At 35.1% G+C, this 22366-nt stretch overlaps 1 protein-coding gene across 1 annotated transcript in view; it reads right to left on the bottom strand.

The window, feature by feature from the left end:
* LOC149411004 (putative multidrug resistance-associated protein lethal(2)03659) overlaps positions 1-17216 on the bottom strand; it is a 98502-nt gene extending 81286 nt beyond the window's left edge. The window contains exon 1 of the mRNA XM_089647190.1: positions 17040-17216. The gene's annotated coding sequence lies outside the window, so the exon portion shown is untranslated. The remainder of the gene's footprint in view (positions 1-17039) is intronic.
* Between the last annotated feature and the right edge of the window lie 5150 nt (positions 17217-22366).

Below are 22366 nucleotides of genomic sequence, written 5' to 3'. Positions count from 1 at the left end.
TTTGTTATATTCAAATTGTATGGAAGACACTTCTAGTTTTCTTCTTTATTCTATCAACAACTCCCAATGAAAATATAAAACTCAGGCAAACAAAATAAAAAGGTAACTGTCGCAACTGAGATTCGAATTAGTAAGATTTGAAAATAGGTACTTAAATAAGGAATTATACAATTTGTCCAAAGAAACGTCACTATATCAATGACAATTTTTTTTACTTTCTTTAGGCAGGTAGGTACCATAATCTTGAAAAGCTTCGTGTAATATTTTAAATTGAGCCGCTATCAATAACACCCCTTACGTAGATGGCGATAAGGTTTAAATTCCCGCTTAACACCATCCGCCTGTTTTGATTTATGCAAGAAAAAAACATGATCAAAAAGTGCCTTTTATTTTATTTTGTGGATGTTCAGGCATAAATATTTAATTTTTTTTCGATCATTTTATAAATAACTTAATTTGCCACATTATACAATAAAACAATAACCGAAAATGGGGTCGTAAGTAGGCGATTTTGAACTTTAAAGCAGTTTTCATAGGCCTTTTACATAATTTTTTCTGGGCTTATTAAAAGACTTATCTAAAAAATACTTGATTATTTCAAAGGCCAAGATGTATTCTACTCGCAGTATTTAATAAAAGCATCTGAAACATTTCTAGGCGACTAAATTTTCAAACCAAAATCACATGATTTTGCATTACTACGTAGTGCATCGCCTTAATCATGTTTGCTACTTAGTCAAAGTTAGCCATCTAGTAAAAGTAAAGCTTGCTTGTATAATTAAGTGGATACAACAGATTTTCGTAACCAGAAACGGGACGTACAAACAAATTTATAGACAGATGAAATGCCAAACGGTCGAGTTAAAACAGGACTACGCCAAATCAATTAAATTATAAAATATGGAAATTGATAGAAAACCGTATTTTTATGTTAGGGTAGTTCAAGATGCATTTTCGGTACGTTGAATATTTATATCAAATCTTCAATTGAAACTTTTTCAGACACTCATTTGCATAAATCCGTCATTCTATTCAAATATTGCTATTTTTTCCTTTTTATTAATTACTGTAATTGTTATTGCACACAAATATATTTTCTAGCGATTCCCTTCAACTACTCACGATAAAGTCAAAGTGCTATTGATTTGCCTACCAATGGACAATATCAGTGGGGACATACCACGTCAAAGTGCTATTGATTTGCCTACCAATGGACAATATCAGTGGGGACATACCACGTCAAAGTGCTATTGATTTGCCTACCAATGGATAATATCAGTGGGGACATACCACGTCAAAGTGCTATTGATTTGCCTACCAATGGACAATATCAGTGGGGACATACCACGTCAAAGTGCTATTGATTTGCCTACCAATGGACAATATCAGTGGAGACAAACCACGTCAACCGGTTTAATTGTTGGCAGATGAATCATCTAGATGCGGGAAAGATCGACAATAAATTTAATTAATTCATTTCATGTATACTTTTCTATAAATCCAGCTAACCCGTTGGGCGCATTTTGCACCCGTTATTATTATTATAGATTGCTATTTACTAATGTAAATATTTTTATTAGAGTATGTAGATATGTAGTTATGGCCCGGTATATCAGTCGGTCCGTATCCTCGCTATGTGCCACATACCTCACTCAAATTTAAGCGGGCTAAATCCGCCGCTTAAGCCTTGGTAATTATAGACTTAATTAGACAGAATAGTTCCTATTTTAGACTCTGAGGCGCTAGCAGTAACAAATGTCGATATGACGTTTACGTGATTAATTACGTACTTGCCTGATTTTATCAGTATATACTATTATATTCATTGAGCGATGAGGGATGTTGATGTTATTAATTGATAATCAATCTGAAATAGACAAATAGACCGGTAAGGTAGTATAAGATGGATTTTTCAACGTCAGAACAGCGTTTTTAGCGGTTTGTTTGTTTAATTTCTGTTTTGACTATAGCAAAACAAATACTATTTAAAATTCAGTTAGCACCATCATCGGGGAACATCAGCGGGGAACTTTATAAAAAATCAACTCGCAAATTGAACTCTCCTAAAACATTTGACATTTTGGCGTCTCTCCATCTCCCCCGATGACAGCAGAGAGCATAGATATACCACTCGCGTAGACAGTAATTTGGTTTTACATAAAAAAATGAAGCACATTCCTCTATTAGTCATATACAATACGTGTAATATTACCAGAGATGTGCAAAATGGGTACCCAAAACCATTTGAAATGCAAAATGGAAATGGGTCAAAACTTTTCCATTTGAAAATGCAAAATGGTTTTTAGAAAAGCATTTCAAATGCAAAATACCTATTTTCAAAATGCATTGAAAATGCGAAATGGTTTCTCAGGTCAAACAATTAAAATAAATATAGAATTTTTAAACAATTTTGTCATTTAATAATGGACATCAATGTAGAACAAACATTATACATGATGGTAAATCCAAAACCACCACGACTACAGATTATGAAACCACAAAAAAATTGCGCGGGACTAATGTTGCCAACGTAAAAACATAGAAACTATATCTAAGATTTAATATTACAGCGTCATGGCCCCATGTTCAGTATTTTTTGTAATGGTATCACTCAATTTCCAGGGCTCCTTCCTACCAGGGAGCAACTTGACAAATGAAAATTATCTCTCATAGCGAGGTTGAGGACCGACTGATATTTGGGGCTTATGAAAAAAAGATGAGTGGAGATGGTAGGAAGAATGTTGCAAAAAGCATTTAAAATGGAAAATGCATTGAGAAAAGCATTTAAAATGCAAAATGAAAAATACCCATTTTGCATTTTGCATTTCCATTTGAAATGGATTTATTTCAAATAAAGCACATCTCTGAATATTACTGATATCTAGGTTTCCGACCTACAGGGTGCGGCAAAACAGACAGTGCAGTTTTGAAGGGCTATTAAATAAAACTAAGAAATTATATAGACTATTACAGAAATGGAGTTCATTTTTTTTATTCAGTACATCATGTCGTTTTATGCGTCAAGTCCTGAAGATGACATCAGAAAGATGATCCCCCCAGCAGCGATATATCGATGAGGGCTATTTTAAGTTCTCGGCCGCATTTTGACACATCTCGACGGGTATAGCTTCGATTTCCTCCCGAATTCGATCCCTGAGTTCTTCCAAAGTGTGAGGCCGATGATTAAAAAAAAATCCTTTAGGTAGCCTCACAGGAAGAAGTCGTAAATTTCAGCCGGAAGGCCCGCAGGGTGGCGGACGAAAGAACGGTCATTTTAAAGAAACGTGCGGACGGCGAAGCCTCGGTTTTGTCCGGACCAAACCATGATAACGACTGAAAACGGGACGACCCTCCCGAAAAAGGTGAACGAATAACTCATCAAAATGACAATTTAACACACCCATAAAAAGTGCTATAAAGTTATGAAAAGTGATAAAACAAACTATGTTAAATAGGTTTCGTATGTAACTATTTAACCTAGTTTTTGTTTCATCACCTTTCATAACTTTATAGCACTTTTTATAGGTGTGTTGAATTGTCATTTTGAAGAGTTATCGTGGAACCCTTAAAAAGGCCTACAGAAAATTCCGTCAAGGTAACCTAAGGATAACCGTTTGGGTTTGCGTTTGGGTCCCACCCAGGCGTAGTGTGTTCAATTCCTCGGCTGGCTAAGTCCTCCATCACAACGCAAGCAACATTTTCACCTTACTGTGGTGGTAGTAGGAGATTTTCAAGTATTGTCGGGTTATTCGTAACCAGGGAATGATTGTCTTTCTTTTAAAAAAAAATAAAATAAAATAAAATAAATAAAATAACCCCCAGCAACCCCGGGTACACATCAGCTAGTTATTATACAGGGTGTTCGGGGGTAAAGTGCGCTAACTTCGGGAGGTGATTCTGCATGATGGTAAAAGTAAAAAAGATAATTTTTTTTGTCGACATTTCAATATTTATTTTCCCATACAAACAATTCAACTTTTAAATCTAAAAACTACCTTAAAACATTGGAATTTCGAAAAAAGTTGTTTTTTAACTTTTTTAATTCTAAAATCATTTTGAATCACCCCCCCGAAGTTAGCGCACCCCGGACACCCTGTATACTAGTGAACCGACTTTTTCCACCATTCACTACTGCAGTGGGTTCCCGAACGATTCGTATGTGCCCGCCACTATTCGACAGTGAAATCATTTTTTCATAAACATTAATTAAAAATGTGAATCGGCTCACTTCGGGGTTTCGGAGTGTACAAGGAGTGATGTGCAAATAGCATTCTCCGCCTGGAACCGCAATGTTGTCATTTTGATTGCGATTGCTGCCCCGAGTTTGTCGATTAAAAATAGGTGGTGCCCGCCACCCTACCAATATTTTAGAATGTGCTCTAGAGTACAAAAAGTTTGGGAACCGCTGCACTTCTTCAATTTGACTCCTTATCTCATTCTGGTGCAGAGATATTGCGTTAAATATTCCTCGGGCGTCCCCGACTTCACCATTCAAACCACTCTCTAAACATTCCTGCCACTAATAAGAACAAACTTAGAAGTTTTCAGCGATATCGGTAGACTACTTTTCGAGTGTTACGAACGCAAACATAGGCAGGGTGAATTTTAAAAAAAAGATTACTATTAATAAATATATAATATCCGCTTATGAAATTAATTCGTTCCGTTGATTCCATCCGTGATTTAGCCACGAGATTACATTGTGAACTTCACTAAACAAGCAAAAAATAAATTAATTATGCTACAATGTCCTTCTGCAAAATCAAGATCAAGAAACAATAGAGGTAATAATAATAAAGATAAAATAAATGCATTATACTTTTACAATGCAACATTATAAAATTACAAAGATAATATTCTCAATAAAACTGAACAATTTTAAAAATAATCCAAAACTCAGACAAAAATCAATTCTCCCAACTCTAAAATGTAATAAAAAAAACAATGGTGCAATTCAACTATAAATATCTTGGAATAAAGGGTTTTTTAATACATTATCAGAAAGCATAAGAAATGAAAATCACTGAAAATATAAACTGAATACTTTAACATATAAAAAAATAAATAACGAACATAATAACACACCCCCCTCTTCACACAAGCCTAGCTGTATTATGGTGGTACAGCTCATATATAACATTATGTGAAATGATTACTATGAAAATTGTGCAACATATTTTTTGTAATTTTTTTTGAATTTGTAAAATATGTACACGGTATATCATCGCGTACCCGAAAGACTACTTGTACTGGACACCTACGCCAGTGACATCGACTGTAAATGCCGGTTTTCCTCTCGGGGGTACCTTAGGTAAGGATTTTCAAAGAAACACAACTTGCGAATGTCGTCGGACAACTGACTGATTGTGGCAGTTGTTTGCATATTTATTGAGTTCGAATTGAACACGTGTTAATATACATCAAATATTTTTATCTCTAAACAGGATGCATGAGAGCATTAAGGAACCAAGAAAAATAACCAAATTTTAATTACTACGGTTAAATCCCATTTGATACATGATACGTGTCCGGTGATAAGCTTCAAAAGGGATTCGGAAATGTTAATTGCATGATAACAGTAAATATTCATTTCCTTAATTATTTTAATGATTATGTCCATCCGCCTGCTGTCCGGTACACTCCCGACGTGAAAAAGTATTTTTCACCAAATAGTTTCCTCGGACAGCAAGGTATCTTCTTAAGGTGTGAAGAACTAAGGTTTTCACAGAAGGTGTGTTGGTATCTTCCAAGTGTAGATATTCGTTGAAGTTTCTGTTGTTGAGAGGTACTGCTATGTTGTCTTCAATGTCAATTAAAAATCCATATCTTCTTCACGGTATCAAATGATCGAGTAATCGTCCTAAATATTTCAGAAGAATGAATGAACGAATCGCCTGTTAAATAACGGGCGGCCTTCGGTTATGTGACCCACATGTCAAGTGTTTACATGTGAGGTATTTGTTTATAATAAACAATTCTTTCGTTTGTAGTTCAAGTTCGTGAATCAGTGATATTGTTATTACTGAGTCAGTGTTATTGTTATTAAAACTCATATGACTCTTCTTATTGGGTTTATCTGAACCTTATCTGGTTCCTTATTATTTATTCCAATCTTTATTTCAATTACGCTGCAATCGCGATTCTTTGTCCGGTATCTAGGAACCAAGTTGACTTTCTCCATTGTTTATATTGGAAGATTTCTTCAACATCTTCTTCAAAACTTATTGTAGGCACAACTGCCGCGTGCGCAATCATGTTATTATTGTTTATTTTTTCCTGGCTTGTGTCTTCGGGCGCCATTATAGGCTTAACATAAACAGTTTGTTCACTTTTTTCTTGCGGAACAAAGACATCTCTATTATCTCGTTCTATAAATATTTTTAGTGGATACACTTCTTGTGCCGCTAGTGTTCCGATTTCACATGGATTAATTTGCTGATAAGTATCACTCGGCAGATTTATAAATTTCACAATTTTCAAAGATGTCACAATTTTCACTATTTTTACAAATCTTGAATCGTCCTCGTGAATGGTGTTTCCGGGGCTCCATACGCCTCCGGATGATAATGCGGCATCATGTGCCTGGTTGTCGACCCCTTTCCTTGCGAGTCGTTTCTTTTCGCCAACATTACTTAGCGACAATGTTTCGTAATATTCTTCATTTTTATGAAGATGCTGCACAAAGGTTGTCTCCGGTATATCCTCAGGCAGTAGTGTGAGGGTGGACTTCCAGCCACCCTGACGAGTTGCACTCTGTGCATCTCCATTTTCTTCATTTTTATGAAGCTGCCGCACAGGGGTTAACGTTAGCTGTGGCTTTTCTATCACAGCCGTGGAATCCTCTGGCGGATCCTGAGGCGGGAACGGTATCTCCGGTATATCCTCAGGCAGTAGTGTGAGGGTGGACTTCCAGCCACCCTGACGAGTTGCACCGTGTGCATCCAAATGCCGTGCAGTCTCCTCTTCTTGTAGACGCTGTAGGCGCCCATCTTCTTCTATTTGACGTTGTAAGCGCCAATCCTCTTCTATTTGGCGTTGTAAGCGCCAATTCTCCTCCTGTAGTACTCTTACTTCTTCTAATTGGCGTTGTAAGCGCCAATTTTTCTCTTGTAGTGCTCTAACTATTTCCCGAGTAGAGCGCGAGTTACCGCTGTCTTCGGGTGCCGGCACTAATCCTCTCCTGGAAGCAGGTGCTTCGGCGCCTTTCCAGGAGCGCAGTGACGGTGTCATGTTTCTTGATATTCTGAGGAAAATCCGGCTCGAAGGACCATAAATGTACTGGACACCTACGCCAGTGACATCGACTGTAAATGCCGGTTTTCCTCTCGGGGGTACCTTAGGTAAGGATTTTCAAAGAAACACAACTTGCGAATGTCGTCGGACAACTGACTGATTGTGGCAGTTGTTTGCATATTTATTGAGTTCGAATTGAACACGTGTTAATATACATCAAATATTTTTATCTCTAAACAGGATGCATGAGAGCATTAAGGAACCAAGAAAAATAACCAAATTTTAATTACTACGGTTAAATCCCATTTGATACATGATACGTGTCCGGTGATAAGCTTCAAAAGGGATTCGGAAACGTTAATTGCATGATAACAGTAAATATTCATTTCCTTAATTATTTTAATGATTATGTCCATCCGCCTGCTGTCCGGTACACTACTAAACAATTTTTTTTACTATATTTAGATATATATTAATTTTAGTATTGCCTATTTTAAAATATCTTTTTAAACTATTTTTTTGGTTAGACTGAGGATTGAACCTCCCTATCCAGGAACTGGAGTCGACAACTCTACCAACCAACCTCTATTAACCATTGAGTTACATAATATATTTTGCAAAATCAGTGTAAAATATTCGCACGCGGGAATAGGAAGGGGATGTGGCGGCTGCCGATGTCGCCCGAATCCTTCCGACCGCGAACGAACTCAACGAATGGAGTAAAGTTAAGTTTTTTAACATAAAAAGTTATTTTGTATTTAAAAATAAACTGAGGTCGTTGACTTTTAAAAATATCGCGATGACAGTAGTTTGGTTATGCAAAGAAAAAAGAAACGCGTTCCACAATTAAAATTTCAGACAAACCAACATGCGGATATTTTTTTTTGGAAAAACAGTACAAAAACCAATACATTGTAAGAGAGATTAAAAAATTGCAACCAAAATACAGTTAACATAAACAGAATAAAAAAACATTAATGTAGGTGCATACAATTAAAAGTTATATGATAGATGCTTCGTGCTTAAAGTTGTTGAAGGACACGTGGAAAATATCAACATTTCTTGCGAGGTATTTAATTAACTTAGTCTTCCCAGGGGCACATCAGTAATGTGGTAAGTTAGTTCTGCACCTGGAAATATCAAAAGACTGTGTTGGCGGCCTCGCGTGAAATTATCCGGGATAATCAACCATTCGAATTCTTATAAGCCACAAGAACTAAGGCTGCAAATACCCAGCATTCCCAAGATGAATGCTGTTGGAAACGGCCATGGGTAAAAACCGAACTCTCTCATGTAGAGGTATCGTAAAGATTTCTATTGTATTTTCTTGATCATTATAGTACATACGCGAATGTGTGATAAGCCACGCTAAGCTTGACATAACAACCAAGACGAGCTTAAAAGCAACTGATATACCGGGCCATAGACAGAACTCTCTTGTGCAATTATTCAATACTAGCTATCATTTTTCCACGACTCCTGAACATTGTCATCAGTCATCACTGTTATCAGTCACAGTGAAAATATTAATCAAAAATATATATGTGCAATATTATACACATCGGTTTTATAATGCAACAAACGAAAGTAAAAATAAACCGCAAGTACTTTATTGTATGTAGAACTGAACAGATAACTCCTAGAAGTGTGTCTATACAGATTTGCAATGATATAATAATGATCGAACGGTTATCATTTTTTTTATCAGGAGATATTTTAGAAATGAAACGCCATCAAAATTATCCCAAGTATTAATTGTTATTACATACTCAGAGACGTGAACAGCCTCTGACAGTCCGACATCTGGTCTAGGACATATGTACCTACTACTACTAACCACCTAGCATCTTATTTATCTCGTGATACGAGCCAGCGTACCGGTACCAAAAGTCGTACGATCATTCATGCGCTGGGAGCCTATCGGGAGAATCGTATCGTGCACGAAGAAAACTGACTCACATAAAATATTGCTAGTTTATTAAGAATCTCTTCAAATTATTCGTAGTAGGTTAAAAACGGGGTTGCAAGCCTTTAACGAATGAATTGATAGGCTTCCTAATAATAATATTTCAGTATAACACATTTTTGTTCATAAAAAAATCGCATTTCGTCATTGTATATTATCATGAACACGTGATCTGATATATTATGAATGTACTAAAAATTTATTAGGAAACTGCCTGAAAGCACATTTTTAACTGAGCTTTAGTCAGCGATACTCTTTTTTCTCCGTTATCGAGCACAGTATTCTCATTGTTCGTACGGCTCCCGTTCAATTGAGCCGTCGTTCAATTGAGTCGTCTCTTTGAGCCGTAGGTACGGACATTTAAAGCTGGGTACCGTGGCTCCCGCTGTGAACAAAATGACCCATCACTAATAGCAATAACACAAACTATTTATTCACCGAAGAAAGAATTTTGATACTGAAAAATGTTTTTCACGAGAAGTAAGCAAAAATTGAGCCTACTTCGAGTAGACGGACACACCAACATCTACTTCAATGTCGTTGGCTATATTTTCATTGCAACTAAGTACTACTGTCAATTGGTTTTCCGTTGTGTGCCAAGTTTGCGGTCAGATTACGCTTAGCTAAGATTATGCTCACACATCCTTGGATTATATGTATATTTGTACTAAGCATACATCACGTGTTTCGGATCATCTACGTATAAAAGCATTTATTATTTAATAAAGTAACGTTTGTTGAGGTCGTTATCGGAGTTTGAAAAAAAAACGAATTCGCTTCTACTATGTTTTTGTCTTCCACTGTTTGCTTTATTGTGTCAATGCATATTCTTGTATTTTACACTGCTTTCTTGTTTTTTCTTCTGCTGTGCTCTTGTATTCTTTTCTGCTATGCTCCTGTATTATCTTCTGCATTTTTCTTGTATTCTAATCTGCTTTCTTGCATTTTCTTCAGCTATTTCCTTGTATTCTCATCTGCTACGTTCTTGTATTCTCTTTTGTTTTTTTTTGTTACCTATTCCATTGCTTGCTCTATTGTGTTATGCTATTTTCTTGTATTCTACTCTGCTTCTTGTATTTCCTAATATTCCTTTGTGCTATTTCCTTGTATTCTCTTCTGCTATTTTCATTATTTTCTTCTATTTGCTCTATTGCGTTATGCTATTTTCATGTATTCTACTCTGCTCCTTGTATTTTCTTCTGTTATTTCCTAATATTCTTTTATGATATTTCCTTGTATTCTGTTCTGCTATTTTCTTCTGTTTGTTCTATTGCGTTATGCTGTTTTCTTGTATTCTACTCTGCTACTTGACTTTTATTCTGCTATTTCCTAATATTATTTTATGCTATTTTCTTGTATTCTACTCTGCTTCTTGTATTTTCTTCTGCTATTTCCTAATATTCTTTTATCCTATTTCCTTGTATTCTCTTATTCAGTGTAGTGAAAATGTAAAAAAGCAGTAATACCCATTTGCAGCACCAATAAATATCGATTGAACAAAGCAAATACTGGGTGCATAATCAAATTGGCCGGATTATGATGCAAATAAAAACAGACCAGGTCAACATTACAAACGTCATCTGAAGAAACGTGAAGTTAGCAACAAAACGCGAAATGCGAAAATGACCATATTTTCGAGGTTTGAATCAAGTAAATATTATTAGGGCCCTCTTCCTCGCTTAGCTATACCAACGCTGCAGCGGCGTATTAGAGAATCTTTATAAGTAATACTATAAATATATTAACGTGACATAATACTCTAATAACGGAGGTTTGCTCGACGCTCACATTTTAATTATTTATGATGAACGTATTACTAAATTCTCAAATGTTTCTAGAGTGATCCGCACGGATCTAAGTTACTGATATTTAAGATTAATAAAAACAGGACCTTGAAATGGACCATGAACATATTTTATGTAAAATGGTTTGAAAATTTTATAAAACGCTTTTCAACTATATATAAAATTAGCAGTGGGCAACAGATTTTATTTTTCTAGATGATGAATTAGTAACTTACCGAGGGATCCCCTATAGAAATATTTGAGATTTTAGTAATACGTTCATCATAAATAATTTAAATAAATCCCACGAAAAGATCGATTTTTTAGGTCTGCTAGGGCAAAGTCGACCGTAGTTCCGTCCATTACACCGGGCCGCGTGCCGAATATTATTTTTACACGACTTCATCACATATGTCGTTACGATTCCCATTGTATTTCAGAGATTTGATAGGGCACATTCAACCGCAGGTCTCTCCAATACACCAGGGCCGCGCGTCGCATATTTTTGTGCACGGCTGCTTCACTTACGTCGTTAAGATACTGACTTTAATTTAGGGTATAGTCTCGTCGCGAGTGCACTGCAAATAGTAAAATAACAAAAATTGAAATTGACTGGAACCTTTATTACAATATTTCAATAATAATGTAACAAGGAGAATGGGATATCATTTACAATGTTTACATCTATTTAAGGCGATGCACTACGTCGTGTAATATTTTAAATTGAGCCGCTATCAATAACAACCCTTACGTAGATGGCGATAAGGTTTAAATTCCCGCTTAACACCATCCGCCTGTTTTGATTTATGAAAGAAAAGAACATGGCCAAAAAGTGCCTTTTATTTTATTTTGTGGATGTTCAGGAATAAATTTTTTTTTTCAATCATTTTATAAATAACTTAATTTGCCACATTATACAATAAAATCATAACCGAAAGTGGGTTCGTAAGTAGGAGATTTTGAACTTTAAAGCAGTTTTCATAGGCTTTATACATTATTTTTTTCTGGGCTTATAAAAAGACTTATGTAAAAAATACTCGATTATTTCAGAGGCCAGGAGGTTTTCTACTCGCAGTATTTAATTAAAGCATCTGAAACATTTCTAGGCGACCAAATATTCAAACAAAAAACACATATTTTGCATTACTACGTATGGCATCGCCTTACATGGTATTGCTTGCGTTTGTTGAACGGTATTGTACTGACGAATGCGTTGAAATCATTTTACTATAGATAAGAGATTGCTGTTCTCACAACTTCTTGAAAAAATAATGAAACATACAAAAAATCTGTGAAATGTTAAATAGGAAAAGGAACGATTTTTTCCGATACGGTAATTTTAATCTCTAAATAGTTTAAAACAAAGTCGCTATCGTCTGACTGTTTGTGCGCATAGTTTCTTCTAAACTAGGCAACAGATTTTGATAGGGTTTTCACTATTATTTAGAGAATTTTATCCGGAAAGTATATATATATAAAACATGCATATTACATTTATAGAAAGTAGAGATAAGTCGATATTTTGCAGTCAAGTAGTAAAAATATATTTTAGGGCGCTTACATTAACGCTGGCTAAACCTTATGAGATACATCAAAATAATGTACTACGGAATTGTATATTTTAAAAAGCCTTACACATAGACATATGAATATTAGTAGACCTGCCCTAGCGGTTCCATCGGAGCCGGCTGTGCTCGCGTATGGCCTCAAGTGAAATTTGAAAACGTGACGTCATCATTCTTATGCGAACTATGGTCGAGGCATCATCGGTTCATTTTACGGCAAAATGTTGACTTGTGATATGAAAACTTGTAAAAATAGATGTGAAAAAGAGAATAAACCCAATTGTCGTATTAAATTCCATATAAAAGCATTATTTTACTTTATTTTAAGCATATTCACATCGTATAATATGGATCAGTTGTAGAAACATATACTATAACATCGAGAAACGTCTGGACGCGAAACACAAAGCTGGTTGGTTGCTGGGAAGTAAATTATGAACATTTATAAAAGTGTCTTAACTAAATACTTAAACGAAATATTCGACTCCGAAAATAGAAGAAATTTTTTGCCGAATTTGGACTTCGCAAATTAGTTCATAACGTGGCGAGTAATTTGCGCTCCCATGTAAAAATGTCTATTCATTCAAAAGCAGATTTTACTTTTAAGAAGTAAATGGTGATATTATAATGCGAGATGCCTATTTACTGTCAGATTGATTTATTGACGAATCACAGTCAGCCTTACCCCCTTCGTTCTTCAACAGTTGATTTTACCCCTCGCCATTATCTTCTCGTCTATTAATTCCTATGTCTGTGGCCTTACAGAAAAGTCCGTGATGGTATGTGTCTATCTCCTAAGGATAACCCCAGCAACGCCGGGTATATGTCAGCTAGTTAAAAAAATAATCAACTTATTGTTGGTTCGAATATTGTTAATTTATTTTGCCATCGTTGATTGATATTGTGAAACTAATAAATTGAAATCAAGGTAATAAAAAAGGTCTTCAAAATTATATTATTTTGTGTGTGTTTCTTCATGGAGCCAATGAGACTATAGCATCCCCAATTGGGGTAGGTGATGTGAGGCTGAAGGTCGTGGGGAGGGGAAGAATATGGGGAAGAGGGAGGTGAGAAAGTACCTGGCTATTCAGATCTGGTTACCAAACACGGATAAGTTCCAATGCTGAATGGTGGTCTTACACCAGGGCGATACTGAGAGTATTCGGTAGTTTCTGGTCCGGCGTTAGGTCAAATTGGACCAATTAGAGGTAACAAGGTGGAACCAAATTTTTTCACTTAGTACCTAAATAGTATAGTCTGAATCCTCGAAAAATCCGTTCCAATGTCGAAATTGGCAGTTAGAATAATCTTCTGTTAAAAATATTATATTATTCAATTTTGAAAATGAAACATCCAAAGCAAAAGTTCTAGAGTTCATTGAACCGGATTTACAGATAGAGGCACAACCGAAATTCGTATTTTTAATTATAGCTAACCGACTATCGCATTTCTCCGCAGGGGTAGGCAGCGAGGATTGAACCCCATATAACAACAAATTATAGTGCAGAGAAGAGACGAAGGCACCGATACTTTTCTATTATTCTGACTCAAGTATTTGGTCGACTTGATCGTGCCCTGTCTTCCTCGGGCGTCCCCGATTTCTGCTACCATTCGCATTTGCATCGTATATCCACCTTACACTCCTATCTTCGTTCATTCGCTCTACATGCCCAAACCATCTGAGCGTCCCTTTCTTAATCTTAATCATTACGCTTACATACATGGTTTTTACACACATACGCCTCAGGGATCTCATTTCCACAGCATTTAGTCGACTTTCATTCTACCTCTGCCAGTTCCATGCTTCACTGCCATACATCAAGGTAGGTACTAGCACTTCATTGTGGACTGCTAGCTTCGCTTTTTTTGAACAATTTTTGTTTGTGTCGACCGCGTACAATCCTCCATTAAGGCGATGCCATACGTAGTAATGCAAAATCATGTGTTTTTGGTTTAAAATTTGGTCGCCTAGAAATGTTTCAGATGCTTTAATTAAATACTGCGAGTAGAATACATCTTGGCCTTTGAAATAATCGAGTATTTTTTGGATAAGTCTTTTTATAAGCCCAGAAAAAAATAATGTAAAGGCCTATGAAAACTGCTTTAAAGTTCAAAATCTCCTACTTACGAACCCATTTTCGGTTATGATTTTATTGTATAATGTGGCAAATTAAGTTATTTATAAAATGATCGAAAAAAATTTAAATATTTATGCCTGAACAATGAACATCCACAAAATAAAATAAAAGGCACTTTTTGACCATGTTTTTTTCTTGCATAAATCAAAACAGGCGGATGGTGTTAAGCGGGAATTTAAACCTTATCGCCATCTACGTAAGGGTTGTTATTGATAGCAACTCAATTTAAAATATTACACGACGTAGTACATCGCCTTAATAAAGTTACCTGCATTTACCCTTTTTTCAATATCTTAGATGAATAAAAAAAAACTATCAATTCGTCAAATTTGCAATGATTGTCCCAATATCTTATCTACACACCTACAGTAGTAACGCCCCCGACTGCATAGATAAGTATGTCGATCTGTTATACTTTGTTACATGTAAAAATGTGTACTCACCCACAAAGCCCTGTTCACACGTGTTTCCGATTAAATTATACGTTTTTTTTATATTGACTGATAAAATAGAACTGACAAGTCATTGTAAAGGAATGTTTACACGATTAAATAAACGATTAGAAATTAACGCAGCATTTTCTTTCTGTATTTTTTTAGGAGAACGCAGCTATTTTAAGCTCGAAATGTGATTTCTATCACCAGATATAGAGCTCTAAGCTTATGAAACCATGAGCTTATGAAGATCTCTGTCTAGAACATATTTATATTACTGTTTAATAATTTTGTTAAAGTCGAAAAAAGTGTGTTGAAACACGGGCGAAGTCGGTAGTGAAGCTATTTTATATAAATGGCGCTTCTTATAGTACAGTTGCGTGCTTGAATTTTAAGGCAATCACGTAAAGATGATGCTAATGAACTGATGACTCATGAGTTCATGATTAACCTTTAACGACTGTCGTACAATTTGCATAAAACTGCTGACTTCAGGTCTGACAGACCTACTTGTTGCATAATAATTTATTTTAAAGTACTCGTAGTATATTCATAGACAACCAAACTGGACAACACTGATTCAATCGGTCGGTGGCTGAGTTGACATCGCGTTTGGGTCCCACCAAGTCGTAGTGTGTTCAATTCTTCGGCTGGCTAAGTCCTCCATCACAACACAAGCAACATTTTCCGCTTACTGTGATATTGTCAGGTTATTCCTAACCTAGGGATGTTTGTATTTCTTTTAAAAAAATTGTTCTGGCCTGGATTGATGTGGTTTTGCATCAAGGCATCATGACACGGTTAATAAGCACTTTTGAAAAAAAAAATTGGTATCATTTAGATAATATTGGGAAGTAAGTATTTCAGTTTGCCAAAATGGAAAATAATGCATTTTAATGATTATTTCATTCAAATTAAAACATATTTTCACTTGGCGGTCATTGTTATTGATGTGAAATTTTTAAGGTTAGTTTTTTTATTCTCTTATTTCGGATAAAATACGTCAAATCATCTTATTTTCAAAATGCCTTATTTTCCATTATCGGTTACTGAAATAGTTGTTTCTCATAGTTTCTAACTGATATAAAGTGTTTTAAAATAAAATGTGCCTAACCGTGTCCTACTTTTCTGTATATTTACCATCTAAGACAATTTTGTTTGCCACCGTGAGTTACTCTGTAGTTTAATAAACGTCAAAATTATGACAAAAATAAATTATTGTGTTTCGTCGTAGTCGATTCGACGAAGGTTAGTAATTATGACAAAAATAAATTATTGTGTTTCGTCGTATTCGATTAGACGAAGGTTAGTAAAATTGCACTGTTTACACTTGTACAATTTAAATAAAATGCCACATTAAACGTGGTAACCAAATAAAATAATGTTTTACAATAGAAGTCATTATAATACTAGTTAAAAGCATTCAGATTCTTAGTTATTATTTGTGACAGCAGCGCGCTGATATTTCCGGTGTGACCACGCCAAATATAGCATCGATGGGCTGACAAATACAAGAACTTTAACCGAATAAAAACACGTTAAATTACATAACAATAAAGCAAACAAGCAGGCACAATTCCCGGTTAAATTTGTTAAAACAAATATGGAAGGCACCGCTAGTAAAAAGATGACAAAGACCTGACAAATTATGTGACTTCACATTGAAATTTTAACAGTGTCAAAATAGTATTACGAGGTATCCAAATAAAAAAACCACGTTAAATTATATAATAAGAACGCAAAATAAATACGCATAGCTCCCCGTTAAATTTGTTAAAACAAATGTGGAAGCCACCGCTAGTAAAAACGTGACAAATAATGTGACGTTACTTTGAATTTTTGACAGCGTCAAAATGTAGCAGCAATGTGCGAAGTTCCAAATCTAGGTTATGTATTTGTTATTAAATTAAGTTATTTACCTTCGTGTTCTCTTGGAATATAATAGCACCACACTCACAGTTTCACAATTATTGTTTTAACTAATGTATAATTAATTATTTAACTACTAGTAAACACGCCCAGCTATGACATCGCGACAATAAAGGATTCCCTTTGAAAACAAAACGCAAACTACTCGCTTGCGGCGCCGAACCGATGATGGCTGAGAATCGAAATGTGTGACAGCGGAATTATTAAAAAATATATCGTTCTGGCGGCTCAACTCAACTCTCAACTCACATGATTTTTTATCTAATTTTTTCAGTGCTCGAATACTTCTTTAATCATTGTGTTGTTTTTCAGGGTTCCATTGTTTTATATTTTCATAATACTTCACATATTTTTTTCATAACTGACAATTTATTTGAGCACTAATTAGTCATTCTGAGATACATAGTTTTATTATTTATTGATTAAAAACTTTGAAATATTGCACATAAGGATTGGCCGGTCGGTGGCTGAGTTGGCATTGTGTCTGGGTCCCACCCAGGTATAGTGCGTTCAATTCATCGGCTGGCTAAGTCCTCCATCACGACACTATCAAAATTTTCCGCTTACTGTGATGATAGTAGGAGATTTTTAAATATTTTCAGATTATTCGTAACCTGGGAATGTTTGTCTTTCTTTAAAAAAACATACATTATAATCGCTTTTTTACAAATACGAAATAATATAATGCTTATAAAAACGGTTGTTCCCATTAATGTATCGTTGTTCCTCGCATATTCTCATTATGTTGGTGAACATATGTATATGTGGTAACATAATATTATTTTTATACATTAAATACTAGCCTAAAACATCAATGTGAATTAAAAAAATCTCCAAGACAAAATACATGCCGCCGGCGGAAATTGAACCCGCAACCTTCTGATTTCCAGTCAGGTGCTTTATGAATTCGCCTCCACGTAGGCAAATTTAAAACCCTTGGTAAAAATTGGTAGAGCACCTGGCCAGCAATCGGAAGGCTGCAGGTTCAATTTCCATCGGCGGCATGTACTTTACTCGGAAGATTTTTTCAATTTATATAGGTGTTTTAGGCTAATAATTGTTGCTTAAAAGTAATATGTTGTTAGCCTTTATACTATGCATAAAAAACCTTGTCTTTTAAACATTAGTTTATCATAAAAAATAATAAATATATGATTTATAGAATATTTTACAATCCTCGGCTTTCTATTGTAAGGCAAAATAAATTGACTAACATTTCAGCGCTTTATTCTATTCACGTAACCTTATCTTTTAATTAATCTTGGAACCTCGCGTGGGTTTTATAATAATATACATATTTGTTAGGGATGACAATTAATGATTGCGCAAAATTCACTTTCGGGAAAACTTTATTTAACATATACTTTGGTTAGGTTAAAAATGTACTTGTGTCGGCTACCTGCGGTGTTGTTTACTTTATGTCAATGAAACTAGAATTAGCTGTTGTACACAGTTGCATTAGACACTTCTTGAGTGGTTTATTTATGCTTCTTCATTATGTAATCCAACCACCGCAACACGGGCGTATAACTAGTATGGTGGTTGAAAAATTGGAAACGTATGAAAGTAGAAAAATAATTTTTATAAATAATAATTTCTATGAAGTAAAAATTTATCATAGGTAAATCAACTTCATTAATGTAAATACAACCATTGTGATGAGAATGGATCGGTTGGGATGGGAGGGAAAGAATTTAATTATTAGCCGTTACACACGATCAAGATGACCGTCCAATTTGGACGAGACTTGATCAAGTAAGCTTGACCGTGTGTGGATGTTAATTTGCATAACAAGTGTATTTAAGGACAGAATCGATTTTTTATTCTGCCGACTTGATCAATCTTCAAGCGTCATGCATACTTGAACGTAAGTGTGCGCGTTCGTCAGTTCAGTCAAAGTTGATCTTATGTAGTCAACTTTTCAGAATTTCCCTAGATTTTGTGCTTTTTCCCTAACAAAGTTTTTTCTCCCCTAGATCTACAGAAATTTCCCCAGACAAATCACTGAACTAGCGTCACTTCAAGTATTGGAACATGATTGGAACCAGGGCCGGCAATGAACCAAACGGCGCACTTTGGACGCAATGGAAAAAAAACGCGAATTAAGTGGTTTTTGCAAATGTTAATTTTTTTAATATTTTTTTTTTTAGTGTAGTACAATAGTTTCTGCATTTTTTGTGTTAATTTAAATATGTCCATAAGGCTTGATGGAAGTTTGGCAACGCTGCAAAGTGTGTCTTAAGTTGGATGTTCGGCATCGCGTTTTTCAGTTCACTCCTACGCGTGAGCAGAGACGGTTGTGTAATTAGTGACATTTGGATATATTTACAAAAGTTTGTTATGGTTGACATTCCTCAAGGTATTTTTAATTTAATTTACTAAACTATATATCAATATATTATGTGTGTGAGATTTGAACTAACATCTAATTTTACACTATTTTTTAATTTTTATGCTGTTAAAATGCATATTTCAATTAGCATTTAGAAACAAAACATCGTTTGTTCCCATTTATGAATATATACATATTGTAGACTGAAGTCTCACCTTTAATGTCATATATAAATTGTGATCATCTTTTGTCCTTCCTTGAACAATTTTGTTATTTTCAGGAAGGCCTATATGCATTCCGCGGAGAGAATTATTCGAGGCATTAAAAGAACAGGGTATGCCACTTCTGTGAAATCAAAAGAGTTTTTAATTAATTACGTAACACAAAAATACCACAAAGCGGCAGGTTCTAACATTTTGAGCCCTACATTTTACGAAAACATTAAAAAATTTTCACTACAATTAATGAAGAAATGGAGAAAAAGCCGCAGTTATATTGTGAGGTTTGAAAAACATAATTTAGAGTGGTTGCAAGAAAAGCTAGTTTTCTCCAAATCTTTGGGTAGACCAATAAAAATATTTCAAGAAAGTGGTTCTAGATCAAAGCAGAAAAAAGTGCACGATCTGTTAGTCTCGCACTCTTGATGAAGTCCAGTTAGCAGCAGAAATGAGTTTTCGAAGCGCAGGAAAAGGTGATGCTGCAAAACTCGTAAAACAGATAACATTTTTACCTTGTCGAGCATCAAGAATACGTCAAGCTTTTGCAATGAAATGTAAAAACATCCTTAATCCATACTCACCGGAAGAGGCTTTAGAGCTTATTGTGGGCTTAAAGTTAACGAAAGAACAATACGTCAGTAATGAAATTCTTTTTACTCCCAATAGGACAACTAAGTGAAGATGTGCAAGAATCGAGGCATAAAGAGATAAGGTACTACCGAGAACATCATAGCCCAAAAAGTTTCCAGAACAAGCACCAATCAAGATATATTAAATAATTTGTTAATCTCATCAGACCCCGTAATTTCCTCTATTCGACCACTTCCTAAAAAAAAAAGTTCTGTGTTACCAACTGAAGTTTTAAGTCTACTAAGAATTTCGTCCAATGGCTCTGGAAATTTGAGTGATGATTTAGACTTCGATGACAACGGAGACACCTATAGCACCTAGATTTTCTATACGACCATATTTCTAATAAAATATGTGTTTCTGATTATTGCCCATCTTTTTGTGTTCATAGAAGTGACTTATAATATGTAATATTTATGATTAATATGTTTTATTTTCCCAGATATTTGTATAACTTCAAATTGTATTGAATTATTTGTCGTTGTAAATTTCTACATAAGAGTATATTAATATTTTTACTTAAAAATAGTAATAATTCATTAATAAATTTTTTTTAAAATATTGCACTAATATTTAGCCAGCAAACAATTAATTCGTGTTTTTTCTTCATTCCGTCCACTGTGCGGCGCCTGACGCGCGTAAAAATTTGGCGCCCCTTGTCAAAACGAGTGGAGTTTGTAGCCTAGGTGCACTGTAATCATTGTAATCAATAATATTCGGATGGTTTGTATTTATGTGTAGCGCCGTTTTTATGAAAATAATATCAAGGGCGATGTGTTAGGACTGTCAGGTATTATCAGAGCATTTGCGCCTAGGCAATTCGGCGCCCGGAGCGGACTGCTCCAATTGCGCCCGCATGGGGCCGGCCCTGATTGGAACGTATGTAAGCATGTAGTCACTAAAAACGATCTGCAAATTGGATCAAGCCTCAAGTCTCATGCAAATTGGACGGTAAACATCACGTGTATCTGCCTAAACGTTTTAAATATTTCTTGAACTACACCGGTAAGAACTCCTCTTTAAAATAGAGCGAGACAGCTATAGAATTATTCCACCTGACTTTAAAAGAATAGTAGTTTTTTATGGCTGCTAAGTTATTCCACTGACTAAGAAAATCCTAAAATCCCATATAACAAATCTCAACAGAAACTACTTATTTTTGCCCTTTTTACTAAGTGACTTAAACAATTCGTCACATGGAGAAAAATCCCGATTGAACTGCTTGACAGGCGCATCTGTTAAATAAATCTGTATTTTTTTATTGTCAGTGGGAGATTTGAAATAATTATGGCTGGTTGAAATAATTTATCTTCTTACGCAATGTTTATTTTTCTGTATGAAACCAGGTAAATACCCCCAATGGGTAAATAATGGCGTTTTCTGAGAATTTGAACGGGTACCTAATTAATTTAAAAACTCTACCTTCTTACATCATATTTTCATAGCACATACGTTCCTCCTTGCAGGAGCCAAATTTCGATTGCACCCTCGATTTTGCGAACTTGTTTTTTATTTCGAAATGATTGTACAGGTAAATAATTTAGAGACCCTTGCTTGTAATTTGGCCATACGTAAATCGAAGTTTATAAATGTCTAATCAATAAACTAACTAACTAACTAACCATCACGCCGTTTTTCTGCAGGGGTAGGCAGAGAGGACGGACCGCCAAACAACTCGGTCTTGGCACACACTCCTTACCTCATTCACATTCATCCATAGCCTCATACGTACTCTACTATTACCATGTAGAATACAATTCCACGGTTTGGTCCCCAAATTATGAGGTTCATTCACATGCGATTCAAAGAATCCAAAATAAATTTTTAAGATATATAAATTTTAAAATGGGCATCCCTAGAGGAAACCTAAATTACGATAACGTACTTTGTTCATTAAATTTAATAAAATTATCTGATCGTAGAATCATTTCCGATTTAACCTGTTTGTATAAAATCATTAATTCAATGTTTGATACCCCTGATTTATTATAATATGTAATCTCTTTTCATACTCCAAGCAGGTCGATTACAAGACAGTACCTACCATATTATTGTAGCAATTCTATTTCAACGTCCCAATATCACACTCCTATGCGACGGATTCAAGAGCTTGGAAACAAATACTCCGATGTTGTTG

The sequence above is a fragment of the Hesperophylax consimilis genome, chromosome 26, assembly GCF_061612785.1.
Source record: "Hesperophylax consimilis isolate HC1 chromosome 26, BYU_Hcon_1.0, whole genome shotgun sequence".
In the NCBI taxonomy this organism is placed as follows: domain Eukaryota; kingdom Metazoa; phylum Arthropoda; class Insecta; order Trichoptera; family Limnephilidae; genus Hesperophylax; species Hesperophylax consimilis.
This window is presented reverse-complemented; position numbering and strand designations above follow the sequence as displayed.